Below are 9928 nucleotides of genomic sequence, written 5' to 3'. Positions count from 1 at the left end.
TATATATAGATAGATATATAATTTAATTAAACAAAATTAAATAAAACAAATAAAATAATAAATAAATGAATAAATAAATTAAAAAGAAAAGAAAATAATAATAAATGTTATCGAACTATTTATTATTGGGAATAAAAACAAGTTCAACTTTCCAAGTTTTGGTAAAATATTGCACGCATAAAATAAAATAAATTATAAAAATAAAAAACATAAAATAAAAATAAAATAATAATAAATGTTAATTATATATATATATATATATATATATATATATATATATATATATATATATATATATATATATATATATATATATATATATATATATATATATATATATATATATATATATATATAATATTTGGGAAAATATTGGACGCATGCTTTCCTAAAATAAAATAAAATAAAATAAAATAATACATGTTAATTGACTAATTTATTTATTGGGAATAAAAACAATGCTAAATCATTGCTGTCATGGATATCAAATAATATGTAAAATACAATATAAATTTTATATATTTTTTTTCTAATATAAAGATTAAATTAAATTTAGTGATAGATCTAGAAACAGTGAAGAGTGTGATCATGTTTAGTGACAAAAAAACAAACAAACCTGTTGCAGTGTACATGTTAATACTGTATATCATAACAATTATTTAGTGTTTGGATGTTGCAAATAAGGCACAACCCCCAAAATAAACCCTCAGATATGAATACAACTAAAAATAAATAATACTAAAAAGTCTGTTTTACTCTATTAATTTGCATGATTTTCAGGCCTTTGTTGACAGGAAGAAATGCTCTTGCCGTGAAGTTTCCTCAGTAATGTTATAGCTGACAGGTGATTGGTCATGAAATGATGGCAGTGCATGAATAGAATGAAGGAAGATCTTTTATAACACCTGTGCTATGCGTCTCTTTTATAATCTTTGTGATCTGCATGACATATCTATAATTAGAGATGCGAGCTACCATTATGTGCTGAGCAGCTGAATGTTGTTAGATAACTGCTATATATTTTTTTACATTTCTTTTGCAAAATCTCCCTCAAGACACTCTAATGTAATGTGATCCACACTTCTTCATCCTGTAGGAAAGAAAAAGCATAAGTTAGAATAATATTTTTTAATTTTTTAATTACATTAAAACAGATTTGATTTGACACAATAGTTTTTTTCCCCCCACTGGTTTAGACTGTATCTCCTTCCTTTTTATTTATTTATTTTTACTTATTTATTTTAAATACTGTGTATGTTTTACTTTAGTTTGTTTGCTGCTTAGTTTTGATGTTTTGTATTGTTAACTTTTGAAAAAGCTAAATAAAAATATATAATGGGAAAAATACAGAAATATACAGGAGGGCTAATAATAATTAAGGAGGGCTATAATTCTGACATAAAAAATAAATTAAAACAAATAAAACAAAATTAAATAAAAATAAAATAAATATAAAATGAAAAGTAAATAAAATACAATTTTATGTTAATTAGCTAATTTATTAATTTGGAATAAAACCAAGTTTTGAGAAAATATTGCACACATAAAATAAAATAATAAAATAAAATAAAATAATATAAAATTAAATTAAATAAAATTAAATAAAATAATAAATAAATGAATAAATAAATAAAATGAAATTAAAAATAAAATAAAATAATAATAAATGTTATTGAACTATTTATTATTGGGAATAAAAACAAGTTCAACTTTACAAGTTTGGTAAAATATTGCACACATAAAATAAAATAAATTCTAAAAATAAATAACATAAAATAAAAATAAAATAATAATAAATGTTAATTACCTAATTTATTGATTGAGAATTAACACAAGTTCAACTTCCTAAGTTTTGGGAAAATAATAATATATTAAAACAGATTTGATTTGACACAATAGTTATTTTTTTCCACTGGTTTAGACTGTATCTCCTTCCTTTTTATTTATTTATTTTTACTTATTTATTTTAAATACTGTGTATGTTTTACTTTAGTTTGTTTGCTGCTTAGTTTTGATGTTTTGTATTGTTAACTTATGAAAAAGCTAAATAATAATATATAATGGAAAAAAAAACAGAAATATACAGGATCAGGCTAATAATAATTAAGGAGGGCTATAATTCTGACACGAACAGTAAATGATGAGAGAATTTAAATTTTTTGGGGGGGTGAACCATCCCTTTAAGAGTGCAGGGTAGATGAAATGGGAGCAGCATGAGTTGAGCGAGCCTCATCATATTGTCACGAGACCATCAATGTCATGAAAAAGGTGCACACGGCACGGGCAAAGGCAGGCACCAGAGAGCTTTTCCACCGACGCTCAATCCTCAACATGCAAACCTCCGCCAAATTGAGTTATGAAAATTTGATCAGAACGTTAATGCAAAAACGGCCCAGTACAGTGCGCTCCCACCACTGCCAACAATGTGGATAATCAGACTGCCACTCTCCCACTTAATAGAAGCATGGCAGGAACTCAGCCTGAATACTGATCTCCTCTGTATTCTTCGCTAACCCTCAAAGGACAAAGTTCAGCTCCGTTCTTTGTGCGCAGCGACCTACAGTACCAAGAAGAATAGTTCTGTTCTGTTTGTGATTACGGTGTCACTGAATGAGTTTTTTGAGCGCGTGGGTGGTCATTATGTTTGAATATGTACAAGATGATTACTGTTGGTGTCAATGGCTAACTCTAAGCGCTGTGAATGACGACGGTGTAGCGAATTTGTAGTCTGAACAATGGCTTTTTCTCTGGTGGCAATCACCTGTATAATTACTGTGCAGTTGGGGAACAATGGCTAGATCTAAGAGGTAATTGCCACAGGTATATAATCCCCGTCTCTCGCCACTCAGAAAAGTTTTAAATATCCAACAGACGCACTTGGAGATGAATATTAAGAGTTGTGAAAAGCCCTAAGTGTGTGTTCCTTCACGCAAAGGATAAGGGTTCGAGAGCTAGACATGAATTGTGTTAAGAGGATGGAAAATAGGATGTTTGGTTGTAAAAAGAGTGAGTTAGAATTATAATTATTTTCTAGAGAAAGTTCATCATTTGAGATGATTATATGCAAGTGATTTACATGCAGTCATGTGGCATGTTTTTCTGCTTTACTAAACATTACTTAACCTTAAATCTATGTGTTTTATTTGCAGATTTCTAAGGCTGAACCAAAATTGTTGTCTGATTAATAGTTTGTGTATATGCAAATATTGCAACCGACATGAAATATATGGTCATTTTCCTGCCTGACCAGCTAAGACCAGGCTGGAAATGGCTGGAAACCAGCCCGGAAATGACCAAAACCCTCTAAAATCAGGCTGGTCAATCAGCTAAAACCAGCCAACCAGCCTAGGCTGGTTTAAGCTGGATTCTTCAGCAGTGAATTAGTGAGTGAATGAATAGACCAATTACCAACCTACGTCACACATGACGTCACACGGGTCCCCGGTTGCAAAAAAAGAACAGGCTGCAATGGGAAAGATGTTGTGTTGTGCGGTAGGATGCCGAATTCGAGTCCAAAAATAGAAAACTTAACTTTTACCATACACCACACACTGCTTTACTACCGACTGCAGACGTCTTTGGCTAAATGGGAGCTGAATGAAGTAAGGAGCTAATTAGAACCCTGCTGAAAAATCCAGCTTAAACCAGCCTAGGCTGGTTGGCTGGTTTTAGCTGATTGACATAGCTGGTTTTGGCTGGGCTACCAGCCTGGCTAGGCTGGTCAAGCTGGTTTTAACTGGTCATCTCCCAGCCTTTCCAGCTAAAACCAGGCTAACCCCCCCCCCCCCCCCCCCCCCCCCCCCCCTAAAACCAGCCTGGTCGACCAGCTAAAACCAGCCAACCAGCCTAGGCTGGTTTAAGCTGGATTTTTCAGCAGGGTTGCTGAATCACTGTGCTTGTCACTGGGTGACGAGCTGTTATAATATGCTGTAAGCATTCTGTAAATAATATATATAATATGTAAGTAATATATCTTATTTCTAAGACAACAACAAACTCTGCACCGCATCTGATGTCATTTCCTCGCTGTGAATGCTAGGGCTCCCGGTTGCTTTCTGCCACCTCCCTGCGCGCGCATCCTGAATGTTTACAAACATGGTAATTGGTCTATAGGTACCACACCAATGACAGCTGCTGTACCTTTACTTTTGAGAATGGCCAACAACAATGATGTAATATCCCCTCTGAAGTCGACATAAACTATAAAGTTTAAACATGTTCCTCAAATCTGATTGGATAACTAAAATATTATTCCTGGGTCAACAAATATGACGACTCAGGACCCTTTTTCCCATCCCTTCTCTAGATGTTGTCATAGTAAGCCTATAGGTGGCAGTATTGCCATAATAAACAATATCTAAAATCTCTGCCTGCGCCGAACACAAGCTTTATTTGGCCCGACTCCTCGCTCCCACATTTTCTTTGTCTCCCCTCAACAAAGTGTCTCACTCTCTGAAACTACACCTGTGATATCAGCGAGCCACACACCCCGAAACCAGACGGGTTGCCTTCTCATTTACCAGACTGGGATCCTCCTTCCCTTTTGAAGTGTCTTTCACTCTTTCTCCCCGTCAATCTGCCACTATAGCCGAGCTGCTAACTGCTAGAAAATAGATTGTGTAGCTACCATACCTCCCATATTAACAACTTCTGCCCCCCAAAACAACAACAACAAATAGGACTCGGCGCTTTTCTCGCTCCCAGCTCTCGAGACTGCTTAGCCTTCCTAATCAGAGAGCAATGCTAACAGCCTCTGTGGACGAGTCCCTGAATGGACTTAATAAACACACTCCTCATTAAAAAAAGAACTTGATTTAATTGCATGGGGGGGATGAGGCTCCCCGTCTTAAAGCCCCGATGGGAGAACTCTTAATCAGGGGTAAAGCCATATTTATTGTTCCACACCAGACACCTGATTCTGAATGCACACAGGCTGAAAGAGAGAGAGAGAGAGTGGAGCCCCAGTGAAGGAGTATGAGGGATGATGTGAGCAAAGGACATTGTCAGTCAGAAAAGAGAAGAGAGAGAGAGAAAGAGAGAGAGAGAGAGAGAGAGAGAGAGAGAGAGAGAGAGAGAGAGAGAGAGAGAGAGAGAACTTATTCACAAACTTCCCTGAGAAAATATAGACACACACTGCTGCACGCTTGATGGAAAAATGAAAATCAATTAGAAATTAATTATGCAGACATTGCGAGATGCAATGTAGCTTCTCCCCTTAGAATATATCATTGAAGTCTTCGTTATTTTCAAAACGTAATTCTGCTGACAAAATGAGGACACAGAGAATATGTGGTTTATTAGTATCATTTTATATATATTTAAGTATATTTAAATGGTACAAATAAAGTACGTACGAATAACGATACTTATTTTTATCTTGGCCTTTATTGACCTCATTATTAGCTACACTGCGTAAACCCCCAAAAGTTAAGGTAACTCAAACCGTTTGAGGCAACCGATTGCAACAAACCATCAAAAACTAATCCATACGAGTACAGTGAACTTAATCCATTTGAGTAAACGAAGCAATTTAACACAGTAAAACCTGATAAATGAAGAGAACTCAAACCAACTGAGTACTGTTAAACCCAGTAAGTCAAGGCAACTCAAACCGTCTGAGGAAACCGATTCCAACCAACCATTTGAGTTCAAGAACCAATCCTAAAGAGTACTGTGAACTTAATCCATTTGAGGAAATGAAGCAATTTGAGCACACACTGTAAAATCCAACAGTCAACTTTATCAAATAAAATGAGTGTAAGTAACACAGAACTGACTGAAAGTTAATTCTACTCATTTGAAAACAGTTTTGAACTCAGTGTTGAAGATAATGAGTTAATTAAATACCTCATTACTTCAACTGAAATGGAGTAAGTTCACAGTACTCATATAGATTAGCTTTTTAACTCAAATGGTTTGTTGCAATCAGTTTCCTCAAACTGTTTGAGTTGCCTTAACTTGTTGGGTTTTACAGTACTCAGTTGGTTTGAGTTCTCTTCATTTATCAGGTTTTACTGTGCTCAAATTGGGCTCAAATTGCTCAAATGGATTAAGTTCTCAGTACTCATTTGGATTAGTTTTTTTTTTTTTTTTTTAACTCAAATGCCTTGTTACAATCAGTTTCCTCAAACGAGTTACACTTAACTTTTTGGGTTTTACAGTGCAGAAAAAAACAATAAATGAAGAGAACTCAAACCAACTTAGTACTGTAAAACTCAATAAGTCAAATCAACTGCCCTGAGCTCATAAGATCCTCAAGCCCGGGGCTCCCTCTTATTTGCAAGGCGAGAGGGGAGTTTGAGCTCAAGTAGATCTTGAGAACTCCCCTGCTGTAGTAGCTAATGAACAGATAGTGATTGCTCTTCAGAGATAACTACTTACTAGGTGCCAATTTGAATTAGTCAATTGACTTAAGTTGCATTTTTTTGGATGGTGGGAGGAAACCGGGAAACCCGGGGAAAACCCACGTGAGCACGGGGAAATCGTGTAAACTCAGAAATGTTTGCTGGCTTGGTAGGGACTAGGACCAGTGACGTTCTTGCTGTGAGGCAGCAGTGCTAATCACTGGGCCACCGTGCCACCCATCTAGGAAAGGAGGAGTTGGGGTGGAAGGGGAGATTCTTCAAAACGAAGATGGCTGTTATATGGAACTTATATGGAACTTATATGTTATATGGAACTTAGGAATCATAAGCATGTGATCCTCTCTAAATTAGTTTATAAATAAACTTCACTTAAATGCACAAACAAACTGTGTAAATTAAAAGTATAATTTGCCCAAAATAAAACCCTGTCGCCATTTACTCATCCTTCACTTGAGTTTATTTGTTGTTTTTTGGTTGAACACAAAATACGATATTTTGAAGAATGTTGTAGACCTGTAACCATTTACTTCCCATGTTTTGCCCACTATGGAAGTCAATTGTAAAAATTTTTTCAACATTCTTCAAAATATCTTCTTGTGTGTTCAACTGAAAAAACCCCAAAATGATTTCAAGGGTGAGTAATTGATGACAAAATGTTAATTTCTTGGTCATCTATTCCTTTAAAATATACAACATAAACATCCTCATAGTTGCCGTCTTTGTAGTAGCGCCATCTGTGTAATCTGAAATTGATAAAACAATGAGTGCGATTTGGCAAATGACCCACCTCCGTTAAACGTGATCTCTTCTGCTCCGCTTCAGCCTCGCTCTGTCCAATCTCTCCGCTGGGGTTTAAATCTTTTGAAGCTGGGATAAAAGCTGACAGTGGTTATTTCTCATCATGGACTGGCAGTTTCATGTGTCACAAGCGCTCAATATGGGCCTGGTATAGAAGTATAGAGCACTATTATGAATCCTGCTTTGTGAAAGCTAAGCACTTCTCTATCTGGGGACCTGCCAATACTGTCATGTTTTATACTCATCTGAATGGCTCTCTGGAGTTGATCTGGACCTCTGACTGAACATTGATATATCCACTGGCATTGTCATTTATTCATGTGTTTGTCTGTGTGGTCAGTTTCAGTTGTAACTGTTGTTACTTTTGATTGGATAAGTGCTACAGGTAGCGTGAAGTGAAGTTTCATAAACTAATTTCGAGAGGAGCAAGTGATATGATTGTGCACCGCTGGCCACTCATCTGTAATCAGTAATAATCCAATCAGAATGATCCTAGCTTAATATAAATGGATCACTTTCTCCTTATTGCACTATCTTCGTTTTGGAAGAATCCCCCCTTCCACCCCATCTCCTCCTTTTTCTCCCCTTCTAAAGGGGGAGCCATCGAGACCTACCTGATCTCAGTTCTCCTGATATGCTTCTAGACCGGGCGGGAGCCCTGGGCTCAAATATCTCCGAGCTCAGGGTTCTCTCCCGGGACAGCATGCCAAACCTTCTATAAGTGCCAAGCATATCTAAGTGGGAACTCTTGAAATGAAATTAATGGAATAAAAAAATGTGGAAGGGGAACTTTTCAAACTAATAATTTAGAAGTGCGCCTTTGACCCTGAATTTCAATGCTAAACTTGAACAGAGAAAAACTGAACGATTCTTAGCGACTAATGCGCAGTTAATATCTTTGTTTTTATATTTGATCCTGAGAAATTCAACAATGGGACTTTTATTGAGTTAGTAGGTGTCAGAGTCAAAGCTTAAGGCAAGTTCTTGACTAAATTGACTCATTATTTACTCTCCCTCAAGTGGTGAGTTTCTTTATTTTGTTGAATACAATAGGAGATACTCTGATGAAATCTTAAAGTCAGTAACCACTGACTTCTATAGTAGGAAAAACAAATAAACTGGGAGTCAATGGTTACCAGTTTCCAACTTTCTTAAAAATATCTCAACATAGGCTCATTCTGAAAACGTACCCCTGTCTATATTTCTGGAGATAGTAAATCATGTAGCCAGATGTACGTATGGCTGCATTTCGTCCTTAAAGCGAATGGTAGGTTGGTGTAACACCGTTCCTTTTTGCGCTTACCAGCTGACCACTTACCTCAGTGTGGATGGATTTCCCACTGTTACCAGTTTGTCTGGTAGCTTGACATGTACATTGGTGAACTTGAGATGCAGAGAGGAGTTGACCATGGGATTCGAGTCCAGTAAAGAACAATTCCAGTAAGCAGGTAAGACAAAAACAGAAGCCAAAAAATAAAACAAACAAATAAATAACAGGGTGAGAATGTGGTAAAATCTGAAAACGTGGTAAAAATCAGATGAGGGCTTTTCTTTTTCTGAAATGCTTTTAAAAACTGTCGGTTAGGTTAAGGGAAGTGGGTGGGCGGGTCAATCAGTGCTTTTGAAAAGACTATTGGTTGGGTTGAGGGAAGGAGGAGGGTGGGTCAGTCAGTCAGTCAGTCAGTCAGTCAGTTGACAGCGGCCTCTGGTGGATTTATGTGAGAACAGCAGGAGCAAATGGCACTCGCGAGAGAAATCTGAGATTTGAATAAGTGTACACAGCAGCCTCTGGGGGATTTGTGAAAACAAAAACTGCAAAAAACGAAGCTCCTAGGACATATTTGGTACTCTCCAGAAATGTATATAGGGGTACGTTTTAAGAATGAGCTTGAAATATCTTCTTTTGTGTTCAACAGAACAAGTAAAGGCAGAGTAAATGATGACAGAATTTTTTTTTATTTTTGGGTGAACTCATTTATTCATTCATACACTTAGTCCCTTTATTAATCAGGGGTTGCTAAAGCAGAATGAACAGCCAACTTATCCAGCATATGTTTTACAAAGCAGATGCACTTCCAGCTGCAACCCAGTACTGGGAATCTCTTACTTTTATAAGAAGTAAATATAATAAGCAGTAGCCTTATATAAATTGGTCTGTATAAATCACAATGCAAATAAAATCTGCCAATGCACAGTCTAGCTCGAGATTCACTGGTATTATACGTCTATGTTTTGAATTGTATTTTGGAACCTTGGATTCTGCTTAAGCAACTTTAAGCATTGCAAATTTAAATTTATTTAAATGTATTTTATTGACATTGTTTGAAAAACAGTGACAAAAAAAAAAAAAAAAAAAATATATATATATATATATATATATATTTATTTATATACATACATAAAACTGCAGAAAAAGTACTGCATATACACCATTATTTACATGAACAATCCAGACAATGTTGCTTCAAACTACCAAAAGGTCAATAAAAGTCACATTGTTCTAGTTTGTTCGTCAAACGTCAAAGCGAATACCTGAATTCATTAATAAATTTTCCTTCGGCTTAGTCCCTGATTTATCAGGGGTTGACACGGCGGAATGAACCGCCAACTACTCCAACATATGTTTTACCCAGTGGATGCCCTTCCAGCCATCACTGCAATCCATCACTGGGAAACATCCATACACACTCAATGACACACATACACTATGGTCAATTTAGTTTATTCACATCACCTGTACCGGATGTTTTTGAACAGTGGGGGAA

At 36.0% G+C, this 9928-nt stretch overlaps 1 long non-coding RNA gene across 5 annotated transcripts in view; it reads right to left on the bottom strand.

Annotated features, from left to right (window-relative positions):
- Window positions 1–756: 756 nt before the first annotated feature.
- Window positions 757–9928, bottom strand: part of LOC141384472 (uncharacterized) — a 41749-nt gene continuing 32577 nt past the window's right edge. For 3 of the 5 annotated variants that reach the window (XR_015476173.1, XR_015476169.1, XR_015476172.1), the window contains one exon: window positions 1030–1090. This is a non-coding gene — a long non-coding RNA (uncharacterized LOC141384472). Of the gene's footprint in view, window positions 940–1029; window positions 1091–7152; window positions 7309–8481; window positions 8547–9928 lie in introns of those variants that run through there. The other 2 variants (XR_015476171.1, XR_015476174.1) reach the window with 2 other exon arrangements.

This window comes from Danio rerio, chromosome 1, assembly GCF_052040795.2.
Source record: "Danio rerio strain M-AB ecotype USA chromosome 1, GRCz13ab, whole genome shotgun sequence".
Classification (NCBI taxonomy): Eukaryota; Metazoa; Chordata; class Actinopteri; order Cypriniformes; family Danionidae; genus Danio; species Danio rerio.
The sequence above is the reverse complement of the archived record's forward strand: the minus strand, read 5'-3'. Positions and strand labels throughout refer to the sequence as shown.